This window comes from Hyperolius riggenbachi, chromosome 11 (genome assembly GCF_040937935.1).
Source record: "Hyperolius riggenbachi isolate aHypRig1 chromosome 11, aHypRig1.pri, whole genome shotgun sequence".
NCBI lineage: Eukaryota > Metazoa > Chordata > Amphibia > Anura > Hyperoliidae > Hyperolius > Hyperolius riggenbachi.
In genome coordinates, this window is record NC_090656.1 from 136,020,853 (window position 1) to 136,035,801 (window position 14,949).

Consider the following 14,949-nt stretch of genomic DNA (forward strand, 5'->3'; position numbering starts at 1 on the left):
TCCGTTTTCCTCTGCGGTTCCCATAATTCTTTTTTTTCCCCTGGGTCACGTGTTTGTGCAAAACGCAATAGAAAACGCATTCAAACGCAAGAAAAACGCATGCGTTTTTCAACTTGCGTTTCTTTGAATTTATACGCGTTCTACAAACGCAGCAAGTATGAACAGGCCTAGGGAATATCTTTATAAAGAATAAAAGCCTTGCTGAGAATCCCCTATGAAGAGATGGACTAGTCCAATACCTGTCACTTCTGTCAGATTTCTACTGCCTACTGTAAGTGACAGCATTATAGGAGAAAAGTAATTTATGACTCATTTTACTCTGGAAAAAACGTACATCTTATTTGTATATGTTTGCACATATTTTAAATTTTGCAGTTTTTCGCTGTAGTGCCCCTTTAAATTCCCATGATCCATAGTCATGACTGACATTAGGTTGTATTAGCTGTGAGTTGGCTGGCTGGTGTCAATTTCTTATTCTGTTGGCCATCCTTTGACAGCTAAGGAATAAATTCATGGTAACCAATGACTGCTGTCATGGAAAAACAAGAAGTGTGGCCATATTTATATTTATTTTATTTAGAAACTGCTGTGGGAAAATATGGAAGATGCATATAAATCCACAGCGCTTGGATTACTACTAAGGGTCCCTGTCAAAAGGACCCTGGAAGTAAGTCATTGTATATGTGATATAGATTCAGCTTCTAATAAATGTTTTATGTGATTTTCGGATGGAGAAGTGACCTTTCTCGATTTATTTCTGGTGATGGTCACTGTGGAAATATACGTTTGAGCACTGTGGGGTGACTGCAGATGCCGATTTGAGTACCAAGCGCTGTGGATTTATATGCATTTTTCTTGAAACCGATGGTGGATGTGGTTGATCCTGAGCAGCTGGTGGAACATACACGAGATAAAGTTTGGATCAGCGCCTGTATATACTACATAATACGAAAATATGGAAGATGACAGACAAACAGGTGCAACCAGGACCGGTTCTCCCATGAAGCAAGCTGAAACATTTGCATCAGGCACAGAGATTACAGGGGTGGCATGTTTATACTGTGTGTTTACACTTACAGCATGCAGTCAGAGTAGGTGGAGAAGCGAGAGGAGTGCAAGGAAGGCGAAGAGGTCATCATTGGGGAAAAGCAGCTTGTTGTGCTGTGTGAGAAGTGTGACAGTGATTGAGGAGGGGGGAGGCAAGAGTGCAGCAGTATTTCATTTGACTTGCACAGCAGAAGGGAGGAGGTGGCACTGCTGTCCTGACTGAGGGCTGAGGGTGAGCAGTTTGTTTGTCACAGACTCGCAGCCATCCAGCCAGTGTGTTATTGTGCGGAGCTGCAGCATGTCTCATGTCTCAAGTTGTTGCTTATGCTCCCTTGCTGACTGAAAACATTAAATTAAGCAAAGTAAATTGCTGGGTGCTGTGCGATCATTCCAAATGGTGGTGGTGGTAGGGGGGATGGGTGACAAATGGGGATTAATGTAAGTAAGCATAGCTCTTACTTCATGTCCTCCGGTTTCCATGGCTCCCTGCAGCGACATCCCTTCCCCCCCATGACCTACTGGTTTGCTATGTCAGTGCATGTGTGCCAGAAGGGAATAAAGAGGTGCCAGCAGGGTGATACAGGATGTTGGCGCATGCTGAGGGAGAAAGGAGGGAGTGTGGTGCAGAATAGGTGAAATATTATGCTTCACTGTGCTTTCCTTTGTTAGGGGCAGGCAAAGGCCACCTAATACCACTATCTGGGCCTGGGGAGCTAAAGCCCACATATTACTGCCATATGGGCTGTGGGGCTCTTAAAGTGACTCTGTAACAAAAATTACAACGTTTTTTCTACCATCCTACAAGTTCCTAAACGTATTCTAATGTGTTCTGGCTCACTGCAGCACTTTGTACTATCACGGTCTCTGTAATAAATCAATGTATCTTTCCCTTGTCAGACTTGTCGGCCTGTGTTTGGAAGGCTGCCAACTCTTCCCTGCTGGTCTGTTCCTCTATGCACACTCTAGTGTGTGTTTTATTTACATAAGCCAGCAGCTTCTCTGCTATCTTATCAGTAATAGAAGAGAGCTGGATAAAAATCCTCCTCTGTGAAAGTAGCTGGCTGACACATACTGAGGGATTACAAACACAGGCACAGGCAGAGCTGTCTGCAGGAAGCCTGTAATGTTCAGTGCATGAGAGAAGAAGGGGACAGAAGGTAAACACACAAATGATCTTTTGAGATTCAAAAGGAAGGGTGTATACAGCCTGCTTGTGTATGGATGTATTTTCTATGTGTGGACATATTGTACATCAATCTACTTCCTGTTTTGGTGGCCATTTTGTTTGTTTATAAACAAACTTTTTAAAACTGTTTTTGACTACTTTTAATGCGGCGGGGAGCGGCGAAATTGTGACAGAGGGTAATAGGAGATGTCCCCTAACGCACTGGTATGTTTACTTTTGTGCGATTTTAACAATACAGATTCTCTTTAATACTGGGGGGAGGGGGCACAAAGGAAATCTAATATTGCTATGTTGCAGGGGGGGGGTGCAAAAGGCCCCCCAATACTGCTATCTGGGGAATAGGGGTAACATGCTCATCTACACCCAGGGCAGTCAACAGTGTTACATGACTTATTGCACAAGCTCATGGCAATTCACAGGAACCGTTACAGATATATCACAGTCTATTACTAGAGAAATCCATGTTCTGTAACTATGTGCCCTTCTCTGCCACTTCTCTTATACTTTATATCTAAAAGAAAACCTTGCTTAGCAGTTCTGGGTAGTACTATAGCAAAACTCCCAAGCCTCAGAGGCAAGCAATATCTAATTGTAAAGAGAAAACTCCCTGACATGCCTCCAGCCACACCCTCCTCACGCCTCCATTCAGGCTCAACAGCAAAAGACATTTCCATTTCTCAGATCTCTCTGCTTCTTTCTTCCCTAGCTCATCTTCATTTATGTTTGCATTTGGAGATAAGGGCAATTATTTAGATATTGGGCAGACATTTTTGTACAATGTTACCATTTTTAGTATGTAAATACAGCACATGTATTGATACAAATCTGCCACTGAAGTCAAAATGCGGAAAAGTGGCAGATTTGGGCTTTTAAATGCAGATTTGCATGTAACAGAGGGGAAGGTGTGAGCTATGTTATAGAGCTTTTATGTTTGCAGCTGTTATTTTTGGAAAATAAAGGGAAAGGGGTTATATTTGTGCATGTTATTTAGTGGCGTTACCCTTTAATTTCACAGTTATTTAGCAGCAGAGGTGGTGATGAGCTGGCCACTGCTGCTGTGACGTTCTAGGTTAGCAGCAAAGTGTTCTTAGAAATGATTAATGTCTGCATGGCTTTCTCTCCATGACTGTCATGCATCTCTCCCCCTTTCTAGCGTTTCCATCCCATCCGCTCCTCCTCCTATCTCTGATGCTGATCCTCCGATCAATAGCTTTCTCTGCTCAGATAACATCATCATCTTTTATACTGACATTCAGAGGGCTGGGCCCATCCTACCTCTAGAATCTTTTTTTCTCCCTGATTTTCTAGCACTTTTGCATGCAATTTGCTTAGCTGTACATCATCACTCAAACCCACAGTACTGAGTGCATTGCTTTTTTTTCTGAGAAAAGGCCTTCTATATAACATGCACACATGTATATGTTATGCACATGTATTGTGCTTTGCTCTGTTCATTGTTATAGAAGAAGTGGACTGCATGCCTCCGTCATGCTGAGCAGCATCTACAATATTAATGTACCGTATTCATGCACAGCCAGCACTTACATCATTTATAGCTCATTGCATGTATCACAATCTGTGTGTGTGTGTGTGTGTGTGTGTGTGTGTGTGTGTGTGTGTGTGTGTGTGTGTTATTGTGGTGTGTGTGTAGCATCCTTATAATTACTGACACATTTAACATACATATTCCATGGTTCATTTCAGTTAGAAATATGAGTGCGTCTAGTGAGAAACGATTTTAAAGTTGCATGCTTACCTTCGCCTCGCAGTGTATTGCCTCACTTCAGCCATTTTTTTAACATCACTTGATGCAGGCTTCATATCAGTGACTACCTGATAGTGAAACAAGGATTGGGATGACAAACCTGGAGGCTGCACATTTCAAAACAAGTGGGCAATGGCAGATTGGCAGATACTCTGATAGCATACATCCAGGTCAGCTCCTTGCATAGATTTCAATTTCCCATCTGACAGCTCAGCAAAGAGAGTGTTCGGATATTACATTTTTGTGTCACAGGAGACTTTTGCAAAGGGGGGAAGAATTGGTTGACACACAGACTGTAATCTCTGATAAGAGTGTGACTGTAGATAGAGCGGTCTGTGGCATAGGAAATGGCTGGTGAAGGGGCTATAGACCAGGTACTCTAAAGGAAATTAAGCACCTATGTGACAAAATATCTAAAACAAATGTTCCAATAAGGGATGTTCATGAATAGAGTGGGCTGGGGGGTTGACAGGCATTACTTACCTTCGGGGACTGCTCCCTAGTCCCCTGTCATTATGTGCTCCGCAGCTGCACCAGTTTGAAGTGCCTGTGACGTTGTTGCGAGCTTCCGGCCACCACAATGCATATCAGGATACATCTCCTGCACCGCAATGCCTATCAGAATATATCTGCTTGGGGGAAAGTCAGGCCCATGCAGAGTGCGCAGTGGAGCAGAGGGTTGAAGTGACTTATGTCTCCAGGATCCACCAAAGCATGTGACCAACCTTTGTCCTAGGCGTCCCAGTCTCGATAGTTCCACCATTGTCTGTTATGACGTGACTCCCTGGCATGTCCCTTGGTATGCAGACAAGTATTCTAATACCATTTGAATCCACCTCAAGGTTCGAGTGGCAGCTTCACAATGCTGAAAGATAGGAATGTGGTAAATAATCTATAACTACCTCACATTGTTTGTCTAATATCTTGTCATGATGTTCCACTCGATAATAAATCAGATCCCAAGCAGACATCTGACCCAATATTATTCCCACCTTCAAGCTCTGAGTCCCTGGTTCAAATCTTGAGCAGGACCCTGTCTGCATGGAGTTTATATGTTCTGCCTGTGCATGGGTTTCCTCCCACATCCCAAAAATTAGCCTATATGATGGATAGCATACCTCCCAACTTTTAGAGATGAGAAAGAGATACACTTAAGCCACGCCCCTGCCACAACCCTGATCACGCCCCGTTCACACCCCTAGTCACGCATACCATAAAAATTTCATAAGAAAAATATGTTTTATGAATCAAATCACACTGGTGCTTTCTATCTTGGTTCATTTTCCTTGATATCAACATTTTAAAATTAGTAATATATTAATTTAAAGGATAGGAATAAAGTTTAGAGTCAATCAAACACATTTTTAGTAGAGAAATATATATACTTACATAGAAAGAGGGACAAAGTCCTTAAAGAGGGACAAATGAGGAGGAAAGAGGGACAGGGCTCCCAAAGAGGGACTGTCCCTCCAAAAGAGGGACAGTTGGGAGCTATGATATGACTATGTTAGGAATTAGATTGTGAGTCCTTGTAAGGGATTGTTAGTTATAAGACTATGCTGGGGAAGATGTCAGTGCTGTATAAATACAAAATAAGGAAATAAAAGTTGTTTGCACCATCTGTTGAGGTCACTAGCTTTGTACTGCCCAGTTTATTCCAAATCTAGTGCAGCTGCGCTCTTCTACCACTCCTGGCTGCCACGCCCCTTCACTCCATGCTTCCGGTTAGCTATCTCTCAAAGAACAGTCTTTTCAGATCAATGTCTGATCTATAAAATGACTAAACATCCTTCAAAAATCCCTTCATTTTTGTTGGATTTTATGTTTTTATAAAATGTTTTTAAAATGTTGTACAGCGGATGCCTGCCTTAGGCCAGGGGTCCACTACAGATCGCTGTTCACAATCGCTTAGCGCTTTTGCTTGCATTTTGTAAAGTGATTTTAGAGTGATTTCTGGTGATTTTAGAAGCAATTTTATTTTAGTGCGTTTTCAGAGTGATTGATTTTGGTTGTTATGGTGTTTTAAATCATTGCGATTTAAAGTGATTGGTTTAAAGCCATCTAAACTTGTGGTTGGCTATTTTATAAATTGTGGGGTATAAAAGCCAAGTATCTCTGCAGTTTGTGTGGGTTTTTGTGATGAGAGTTTGTTGCTGGATTGAGAATTGCTGAGTTTCGTGGATTATATTGGATTCTTATCATAAATTCTTTGGTATGGATAATTTGGATGGCTGGAGCTGAAATTCTGGCTCGAAGGAGGAGAAAGAAGCCCCTAGAGGGGGGCGGAGCTAGGCAGAGAGGAGGCATGACTGGGGGAGGGGGCAAGTTGTTGCAGTCTTTCATTGACCAAGTCAAAGCAAAGTCACATGTTGCCCCCTATCTATGTCAGGCCCCATAGGTTTTGGATCCACCCTATGCTCGAGGTGTGGGAGACAAGGGTCAGTGTTCTTTGGGTACACCTGCATGCCCATTGCTATACAGGCATTTTTCACCCTTCCTCACATTTTGTATTCATTACATCCTTTCTTTTCATACATAATAGGGAAATGTTGGACCTTTCTACTTAGCTCCTCCATTGTAAACCAGTTCTTCTTGCTGGCCATCTCTGCTGTTTGCACCCCACAAAGCTAAAAATAGCAGGTCTCTGTGGAAAATTGTGTAACAGTCCTCTTTCACTATCTTGACAGGAAAGAGAGGAAGTTAACACAATTTTTCAAAGGCTTCTGGGTACAGCAGGTGATTGTGGGTAGTAAAAGTGCTGTAAAATTGCTTTGTACAGCAACTGAAAAGCGATTTTGCTGTGGTCCTATCTTTTGTATTGAATCGCAATTGCAATTTCCCTAATCGCAATCGCTCCTGTAGGTTTGCCTCTATTGAATTTTCTTAGCCTTGAACTTTTGAAATTCCCTGCAATCAGTGGAGATTCCAAAACATGACTAAAAGCGCTCTAGTGAGCCATAGCCCCTTAGGCTGTGCTGGGAATAATGTTGGATGTTTTTACTGGTACAGTATCTTTGCCATTGTTTTCTCCAGTTGTCATAGTACATCAGTGAATTATGGAGAATGCTTGCCATTGACCTATTTGGTCAAATATTTCACCAGTACAGCATTTAGTATGTTGCCCATGCCTGCATGGTCTTCATCACTAAACGTCATATCACTGGAGAAAACATAGACATTGCTGACTGCATTGTGTTATTTTCTAAGCTTGTATTTGGCACTGGATATAGATGAATTTTCTGAGTGAGGCATATGGTGGCAGAGGAGCTCTGTGGGTGTCCTTGGTTACAGTCTCTGAAGACATTCACCCATGTGTATCTGCCTGAGCCGTATGTCTCTCAGTTCTTCTGCCTGTGTCTTCACATAGCTCAATTTTAATGCCCAGAAATGTGCATTTTTTGTCTTTTTCTTATAGCCTTTTCTTTATGAATTATCTGTTGTGTGTATTATTATAGCTTTTCTCTCATTATTTATCCTCTGTGCTCTTTCCCTCATTCTGAAATGCCCTGTTCCCCTCCCTGTTTCTTTTCTTCATTCACCATTTCCCCTGAGTATTATTCTGTGCTCATCTCACTCCCATTTCTTTCTGCTGTCAGCAAATCATTATCCAGCCACTCAGGAAATGAAATAAAACACAAACCGCGTCATACAGTCTATGCTATATTAGATTTTCCTAAGATAGATGAGTTTGCTCCTCTGCAGAAGACTAGACAGATGGACAAACTGACAAATGGATCATTCTGTCATTGTTTCTCACTATTGACAGCCATGTACTGGTATTGAATATCACGGGTATTGTCAATAATATAGTACATCATTTGGAAATGTCAGATATAATTACTCACATGAACATTTTCACAGTGTTTTTCATTGGGATGTACACAGTTGGTGTTGAATAGTTTAACCCATCATAGTTTATATCTTTCACTGACAGTACCATGCGTAATACAGAGTGTGAGGTCAATATGCCCTTCTCTGCTGTGGCACTGTGACAAAAAGGTTAGTGGGCACTGAGGCCAATTACACAAACTTAAAGGAATACTGTAGGGGGGTCGGGGAAAAATTAGTTGAACTTACCCGTGGCTTCTAATGGTCCCCCACAGACTTCCTGTGCTGGCGCAGCCACTCACCGATGCCCCGGCCCCACCTCCGGTTCACTTTTGGAATTTCAAACTTTAAAGTCTGAAAACCACTGCGCCTGCGTTGCCGTGTCCTCGATCCCGCTGATGTCACCAGGAGCGTACTGCACAGGCCCAATATGGTGACATTAGCGGGAACGAGGACACGGCATATAACTCTGCTTCAATATTACACTGTTCCTAGTATGTCAGACTGCAGAGATGGATACCTCTGCAAATGAGACTTTCCAAACGTAGCTAAAATCTACACACAGTGAATTAAAGCTTTTGCCTTTGATATTTAACATGAAAAGTATGAAAATGTTTACACAGCTACTTAAACATTATTTGTGCATTGTCATTTTAGAACACTTGGGTATTGATAGTGTTCCTTTAACAGACACAGTTAATGTGTCTCTACCTAAGGAACGGGAAAGCGGCGACGAGTGCTATCCGCTCATTGTGTTGCATACAGTGAAGCACACAGTCAATGAAAAGTATGCTTCACTGTGCTGTTAACGCAGGTGTTATGTGGTAGACGCATTGCATACAGAGCATTGGCACTCCGTCAGACCGCACTGCAACTGTCGCATTGCTTTTGCATTCATGTGTGAGTGTGACGCTCTGAGTTACAATGCGGCCGTTACGACACACCACAGTTGCCCACTCCTAATACTTTAGCCATTAACCTTGAAAAAGCATGCCGATCAATGTTTGACTGAAGTTTGACTGGAATTGTATGCACACCACTGGGTGTGCTCTGTGTTTAATGCTATGAAGAATAGCACAGTCACATTTTGTTGCTTGTAGAAGCGTTGTGGAGATGCAGAGGAGAATTCTATCAAGAGAAAAATTGCAGCAGCATGTGAATGTGACAGTCATTCTTTCTTTGCAAAGTCTGAGGTTTCCTTTTATATCGGGGCTAGTGTGGGTGGACATGTCCTACACGTCCTCCAGCCCTACATTACCCAAGTCCATTCTGCAGCACTATTTCAGTGAGCTAAGAAAGGAGCATAACTACAAATGAGCATACATAACCTTCTATTTGCTATCAATCAATTTACAGCGCCCAGACTGCCTCCTATATCCTCCAGGCAGTACCATGTCGTTAGTGGCCCATTAGAGAGTTTCTTTCCAAAGGGGTGAAAGTGTGCATTTTCACCAGGTTTTAAAGAAACGTTTTGTATGAGTTTCAAGAGATGTGTAGGTGTATAGCTTCTCATGGGTAAACAGAGCAAGCATGCCTTTTTTTAAGGCCAAGGTCGTAGAATGTTGAGATGAGATCCTGTGTTGAAAAATCACTCTCCTAGCCACTGCTAGTATGATATGATAAAGTGCTGAAGGCTTTTGTGTCACATCTTCACCCTGTCCATCAAAATAATTGAAAAGGCACAACAATGCATTCTTTGTTTTATTCTTATTACACATTCGATTTGCATAATCCAAGACGTTATCCCAATAATGACAGAAAGGGATACCGAGAGCCTAACCTAGTGAATCACAAAATTACGAGATAACAACGTCAGACATTTCTACTCACAAGAGTGGGTTACCACACAGTGGCATAGCTAAGAAGCTGTGGGCCCCAGTACACGTTTTGCATTGGGCCACCCAAAGCTAGTTAGAGTCTGGTGTGGAGACAAGCAGAGGCACTTGGCTCCACACCAGACTCTAACCAGCTCTGCTCCTTTATTTGCCTGATGAAGCAGGATTGAACCTGCGAAACGCGTTGCATTGTAGAGTATCTAATAAATTTTATTTTTTTACATAAAACAACTGAATTGCGTTTGTCTACTTTGGAGATAAGTCCACCACTACCTCCTTTTTAAACAATTTTTAAAAAGGTTATATCTTATTTTGGTGCCGCTGTTCAAGTACTTTCATATTTATCCCAATAATGGTCAATAGCATAGCAGTACTGGACACAATACATTGTTTGCTTTTGGACACCTACATTTGGGACACTCAGGGGTAAAATGAGCTGGGGGAGGGGGGGGGGGCAATATCTTTGTTAAAAGCATATTTTGCTCTGAATAAAGAGAAAATGTGATGTTCTATATTGCTCAGAAAGCAGCCTTTCTCAGTTTACTCTTGCACTGTGCAGTAACTCTAATCTCACTGTTGTTAATCTCACTGCTCTGTTGGTGAAGATGGAAGGAGGTCAATAGGCAACTTGTTAATGGGCCGATACCAGCAATTCATCATTCAGTTGACTTGTACTCCAAGCTTTTAAAGAGGAACTCCAGTGAAAATAATGTAATAAAAAAAAAAAGTGCTTCATTTTTACAATTATTATGTATACTGTTGGCAGTTGATGTAGCTGCTGAATGCTTTTTTGGCAGTTGGAAACAGCTGTAAACAGCTATTTCCCACAACGCAACAAGGTTCACAGACAGGAAACTGCCAGGAGTACCACCTCAGAGTTTCTTGTGGGAGGGGTTTCACCACAATATCATGTCATACAGCGCCCCCTAATGGTCTGTTTGTGAAAAGGAATAGATTTCTCATGTAAAAGGGGTTATCAGGATAAAGTTCAATTCTTGGTCGGAGTTTCTCTTTAACTGTAAGGCAGCATTACCTATTCACAGCTTATGGAGGATAATCAGTGTTAGGCTAAATTGCTCATGAGGATGGAAAAGACTGCTGCAAAGCAAACATGGAGAAGAAATAGGAACAGTTCTTGGAGCTTATCTTGACTTCTGTGGCTGTGATATTGCTTCCTGTCACCTTAGAGCATCAGTGTCTGTTAAAAAGGTTTCCTGGTAGGCTGTACAAATACTATCTCCAGTCATCGGGCTCAATTCAAGCTTTTTTGTACACAGTAGGAAGAAATGGCAGCGCATCCAAAAGTAGGCTGCATCTTAAAGACTTAACAGCAAGATGGTGTGGAAAGCCTTTTTAAAGGCATTAATGCACCCAATTGCATCTGAAACAGTTGCTACAATTTGCACTCATGGAGGATGTTAGCTTCCAAAACAGTTTGCATCCAAAAAGCAGCAGCAATGGAGTTTTGCAAGGGAATATGACTGATGATAAGGGTGTATATGTATAATTGGGTATAGTCCTTTATAGAGTGAAGGACCAAAAACACAGTCCTTTTAAGGGCAATCCACCTTGCCCGTATAAACCTTGGTTACTTTACAGAAAAGGACATAGATTCAAAAAATTGAGGAACCGGAGTGCAGTCTTGTTGTATCAAAACTTTGTAGAAAAACTTTATTAATATGTACAGAAAAAACATTAAAAGAGGGTTTCTTCAATTCCATATAATCAATCTTCATATAATCAGTGATACATCAAAAAGAAAAAATGAAGCTGGTGGAACTGACAAACACTATGTTCTGGCTTGGTTTGATTGTGATTTTTAAATAGACGTTGTGTCTTAAAGGCAACGACACATGTTCGTTTCCGGCTCTTTATACAATAAATGTGCCCATCATCAGGCCATAACACAAGATTCTGTATGGCTCAATCAAGAGAAAAAAAGGCCAGAAGTATATAGAACAAATGGTACTGGCATCCGAGCCCACCAGATGCACAGGGTGGTACTCCCCAGGCGTACAAGAGGGATAACGCTGCTACAGAGGAAGCCCGATCCGATTAACATAACATATACGCTATAGCAGCATAGAGGGTGATATAGCGGCTGGGAATGCGGAAAATCAGCCGCGTTCCCAGCCTGTCGGCGGCTGTCGCCGAACCCGGAAGTAGCCACCGGCGGGGACAGGACGATCGGAGCGGGGCTGCGAGGGCACCATCCAGCTTCGGGGGGCTGAGGAATGCCCCGGGTGAGTAAATATCATTTTTCATTTTTGACTTAAAGAGAAACTCCAACCTAGAATTGAACTTTATCCCAATCAGTAGCTGATACCCCCTTTTACATGAGAAATATGATGCTTTTAACAAACAGACCATCAGGGGGCGCTGTATGACTGATTTTGTGCTGAAACCCCTCCCACAAGAAGCTCTGAGTACCCCGGTACTCTGGGCAAACTGCCACAATGTAACAATGTAACAGACAGGAATTAGCTGTTTACAGCTGTCTCTAACAGGCAAAACAGCTAGGAGCAGCTACATAACCTGCCCACAGTAAAAATGTCACCATGTAATAAATGTCAGAATGTAAATCGGGGAGAGAAAAGATTTTACAATGAGCAAACACTGACTAAATCATTTATGCATAATTATTGTAAAAAATGAAGCACTTTTTTTACTACATTATTTTCACTGGAGTTCCTCTTTAAGTTTTCCTTTAAAGGGAACATAAACTAAGAAGGACATGGATTTTTCCTTTTAAAATAATACCAGTGGCCTGACTCTCCTGCTGATCCTGTGTCTCTAATGCTGGGGATACACGGTACGTTTCTGTATCGTGTATCGAGCAGCTGATCTGGCCAGCTGATAATAGTCAGCTGGTCCAATTACGCTGCTCGACCCCCGCCCGCTCGATCCCCGCCGGCGGACAATGGCAAAGGGAATCGAGCCGCTGATAAGGAGCGCTGGCGGGGACGAGCGGTAATCGATCCGCGCGCACTCGCGGGGATGCAGCGGGGGTCGATCCGGCGGCTAATCGGCCGCCGGATCGACCCGTGTATTCCCTGCATAATGCTTTCAGCCACAGCCCCTGAACAAACATACAGATCAGGTGCTCTGACTGAAGTCAGACTGGATTAGCTGCATGCTTGTTTCAGGTCTGTAATTCAGCCGCTACTGCAGTCAGAGATCAGCAGGACTGCCAGGCCACTGGTATTGTTTAGAAGGAAACATCCATATCACTCTCAGTTTAAGTTCCCTTTAAATCAGCCTTCCTTCCAGATAATTCCATCCTACTTCTGGTACACTACATAAAATCATTTTTTTCAACACTATTTTGTATAGCTCCCAACTGTCCCTCTTTCGGAGGGACAGTCCCTCTTTGGGAGCCCTGTCCCTCTGTCCCTCTTTCCTCCTCATTTGTCCCTCTTTCAGGATTTTGTCCCTCTTTCTTTGTAAATATATATATATATATTTGTACTAAAAAATGTGTTTGATTGACTCTAAACTTTATTCCCATCCCTTAAATTGTTATATTACTAATTTTAAAATGTTAATATGAATGAAAATGAGCCAGGATAGAGAGGACCAGTGTGGTTTGAATTATAAAACAACATAGTTTTCTTATGAAATCTTTATGGTATGTGTGACTAGGGGGTGTGATGGGGCGTGATCAAGGGTGTGACAGGGGTGTGGCTTAAGTGTCCCTCTTTCTCATCTCAAAAAGTTGGGAGGTGTGATTTTGCAATGTTTCCTCTTCCTTTCTGTAGATTGTCAGGTCATATACCCTCAGACATCATCTGCCCCACAGTCAGGAATATAATAAGCAGCATCACTGGAGTAAAATAAAGCTCCTGGCCCAGTCTGACCTTTCCTTTTGCCACAGAAACCACAACTACCCACCATAACAAAAGTTGAGATTTTGTATGCTTCATATAGTATCTTCAGACTCCTCATCACACACTACGCACTGATAATTTTCATATATTGCTGAATCCTAAACGTTTCCTTCTTAAAGGGAACCTGAAGTGAGATAGATATGGAGGCTGACATATTTGTTTCCTTTTTAAACAATGCAGATTGCTTGGCAGTCTTGCTGATCCCCAGCTGACAATGCTGAGGGATCAAATAACAGTTGTGATTAGTCACAGATGAGGGGGAATTAGACAGGCTAAACTCTCTAAATACATACAGGGTGCATTTCTCTGTTTTCCTTCTGTCCTATGCAAGACTTCAGGTCCACTTTGATAGAAGTCTTCTTCCTACCACAGTAATGTCCTACATCTTATCTCTGTAAATGTAGTACCAAACAGATGGGAATCCCTGCCGAAATGTATATTCATATACCTTATAGGTTTTGCCAGTGACATTATTGGATGTTGGAGGAACCTTTTTAAAAAGAACAAAAAAACAAAAAAAGAAACAAATGTTTACTTTGATTTGCTCTTTGTTGACAAAGTGGTGGTTTTGCCATTCTTAGATCTCAAGTCTTCTTTTTCCTAGCTGAAGGTGAGGTAAGGCAAGTGAAAAGCTATGCGACTAATGGATGCCCCGAAATTTTCCCTCAAAAGAGGCTACACTGGTTGCAAAACTGAGGAGAGCACAAAGTGCAGGGGGCGGACCATTTTTGAGGCTTTATTGACTGTGTAGTGTTTCAACCTTGGATTGCGCCTAGTAGATGTCTATGTTGAAATCCTATATTTTAACACGTCTGATATTGAGAATACCTTTTGTCCCTCAGATTGCAAGTACCAGTACTAGTCGACTTTATTCTTTAGTGTTAAACTATTTCAATAAAAATATTGCAACAGAAAGAAGCTACACAAACTAGTTATCAAGTACATAGTAGGTGAGCCAAGAGGCAAGCTTTGCCCTGCAGAAAGAAGACCAGGATTAGCAGTTGCTCCTTAAAGAGAACCTGTACTGAGTAAAAATATTTAAAATAAACACATGAGGTAACTTCAAATGAACATTACATAGTTACCTTGCCATCAGTTGCTCTCAGAAGCTCAGCATTTTCTTCTCACAATGATCCCTTCCAGTTCTAACAACATTTTGTCAGAACTGAAATATATCAGTTGCTGTCAGTAAAATATCAGTTGCTGTCAGTTATAGCTGAGGAAAACGGATGTACCAAGTGATGTCCATGTTTCCCTATGGCTCAAGTGGGCGATGTTACAGTTTAACTGTGTGCTGACCAGAAACCTGTTATGGGTAATGGCCATTTTCAAAATGGAGGACAGAAAATTTCCTTGATCACAGTGAACAAACAGGATGCGGGACAGGAGAAAGACACTGAG

At 42.0% G+C, this 14,949-nt stretch overlaps 2 protein-coding genes across 7 annotated transcripts in view; one reads left to right on the plus strand and one right to left on the minus strand.

The window, feature by feature from the left end:
• Positions 1-14,949, minus strand: part of LOC137538339 (solute carrier family 22 member 6-A-like) — a 275,461-nt gene that overhangs the window by 187,194 nt on the left and 73,318 nt on the right. The gene's annotated exons all lie outside the window — the stretch shown is intronic.
• The window catches only part of PPP2R5B (protein phosphatase 2 regulatory subunit B'beta), a 117,642-nt gene that overhangs the window by 34,587 nt on the left and 68,106 nt on the right, over positions 1-14,949 (plus strand). The window contains exon 1 of one of the 4 annotated variants that reach the window (XM_068260446.1): positions 82-271. The exons of the other annotated variants lie outside the window; for them this stretch is intronic. The gene's annotated coding sequence lies outside the window, so the exon portion shown is untranslated. Of the gene's footprint in view, positions 1-81; positions 272-14,949 lie in introns of those variants that run through there. 4 annotated transcript variants of the gene reach the window in all.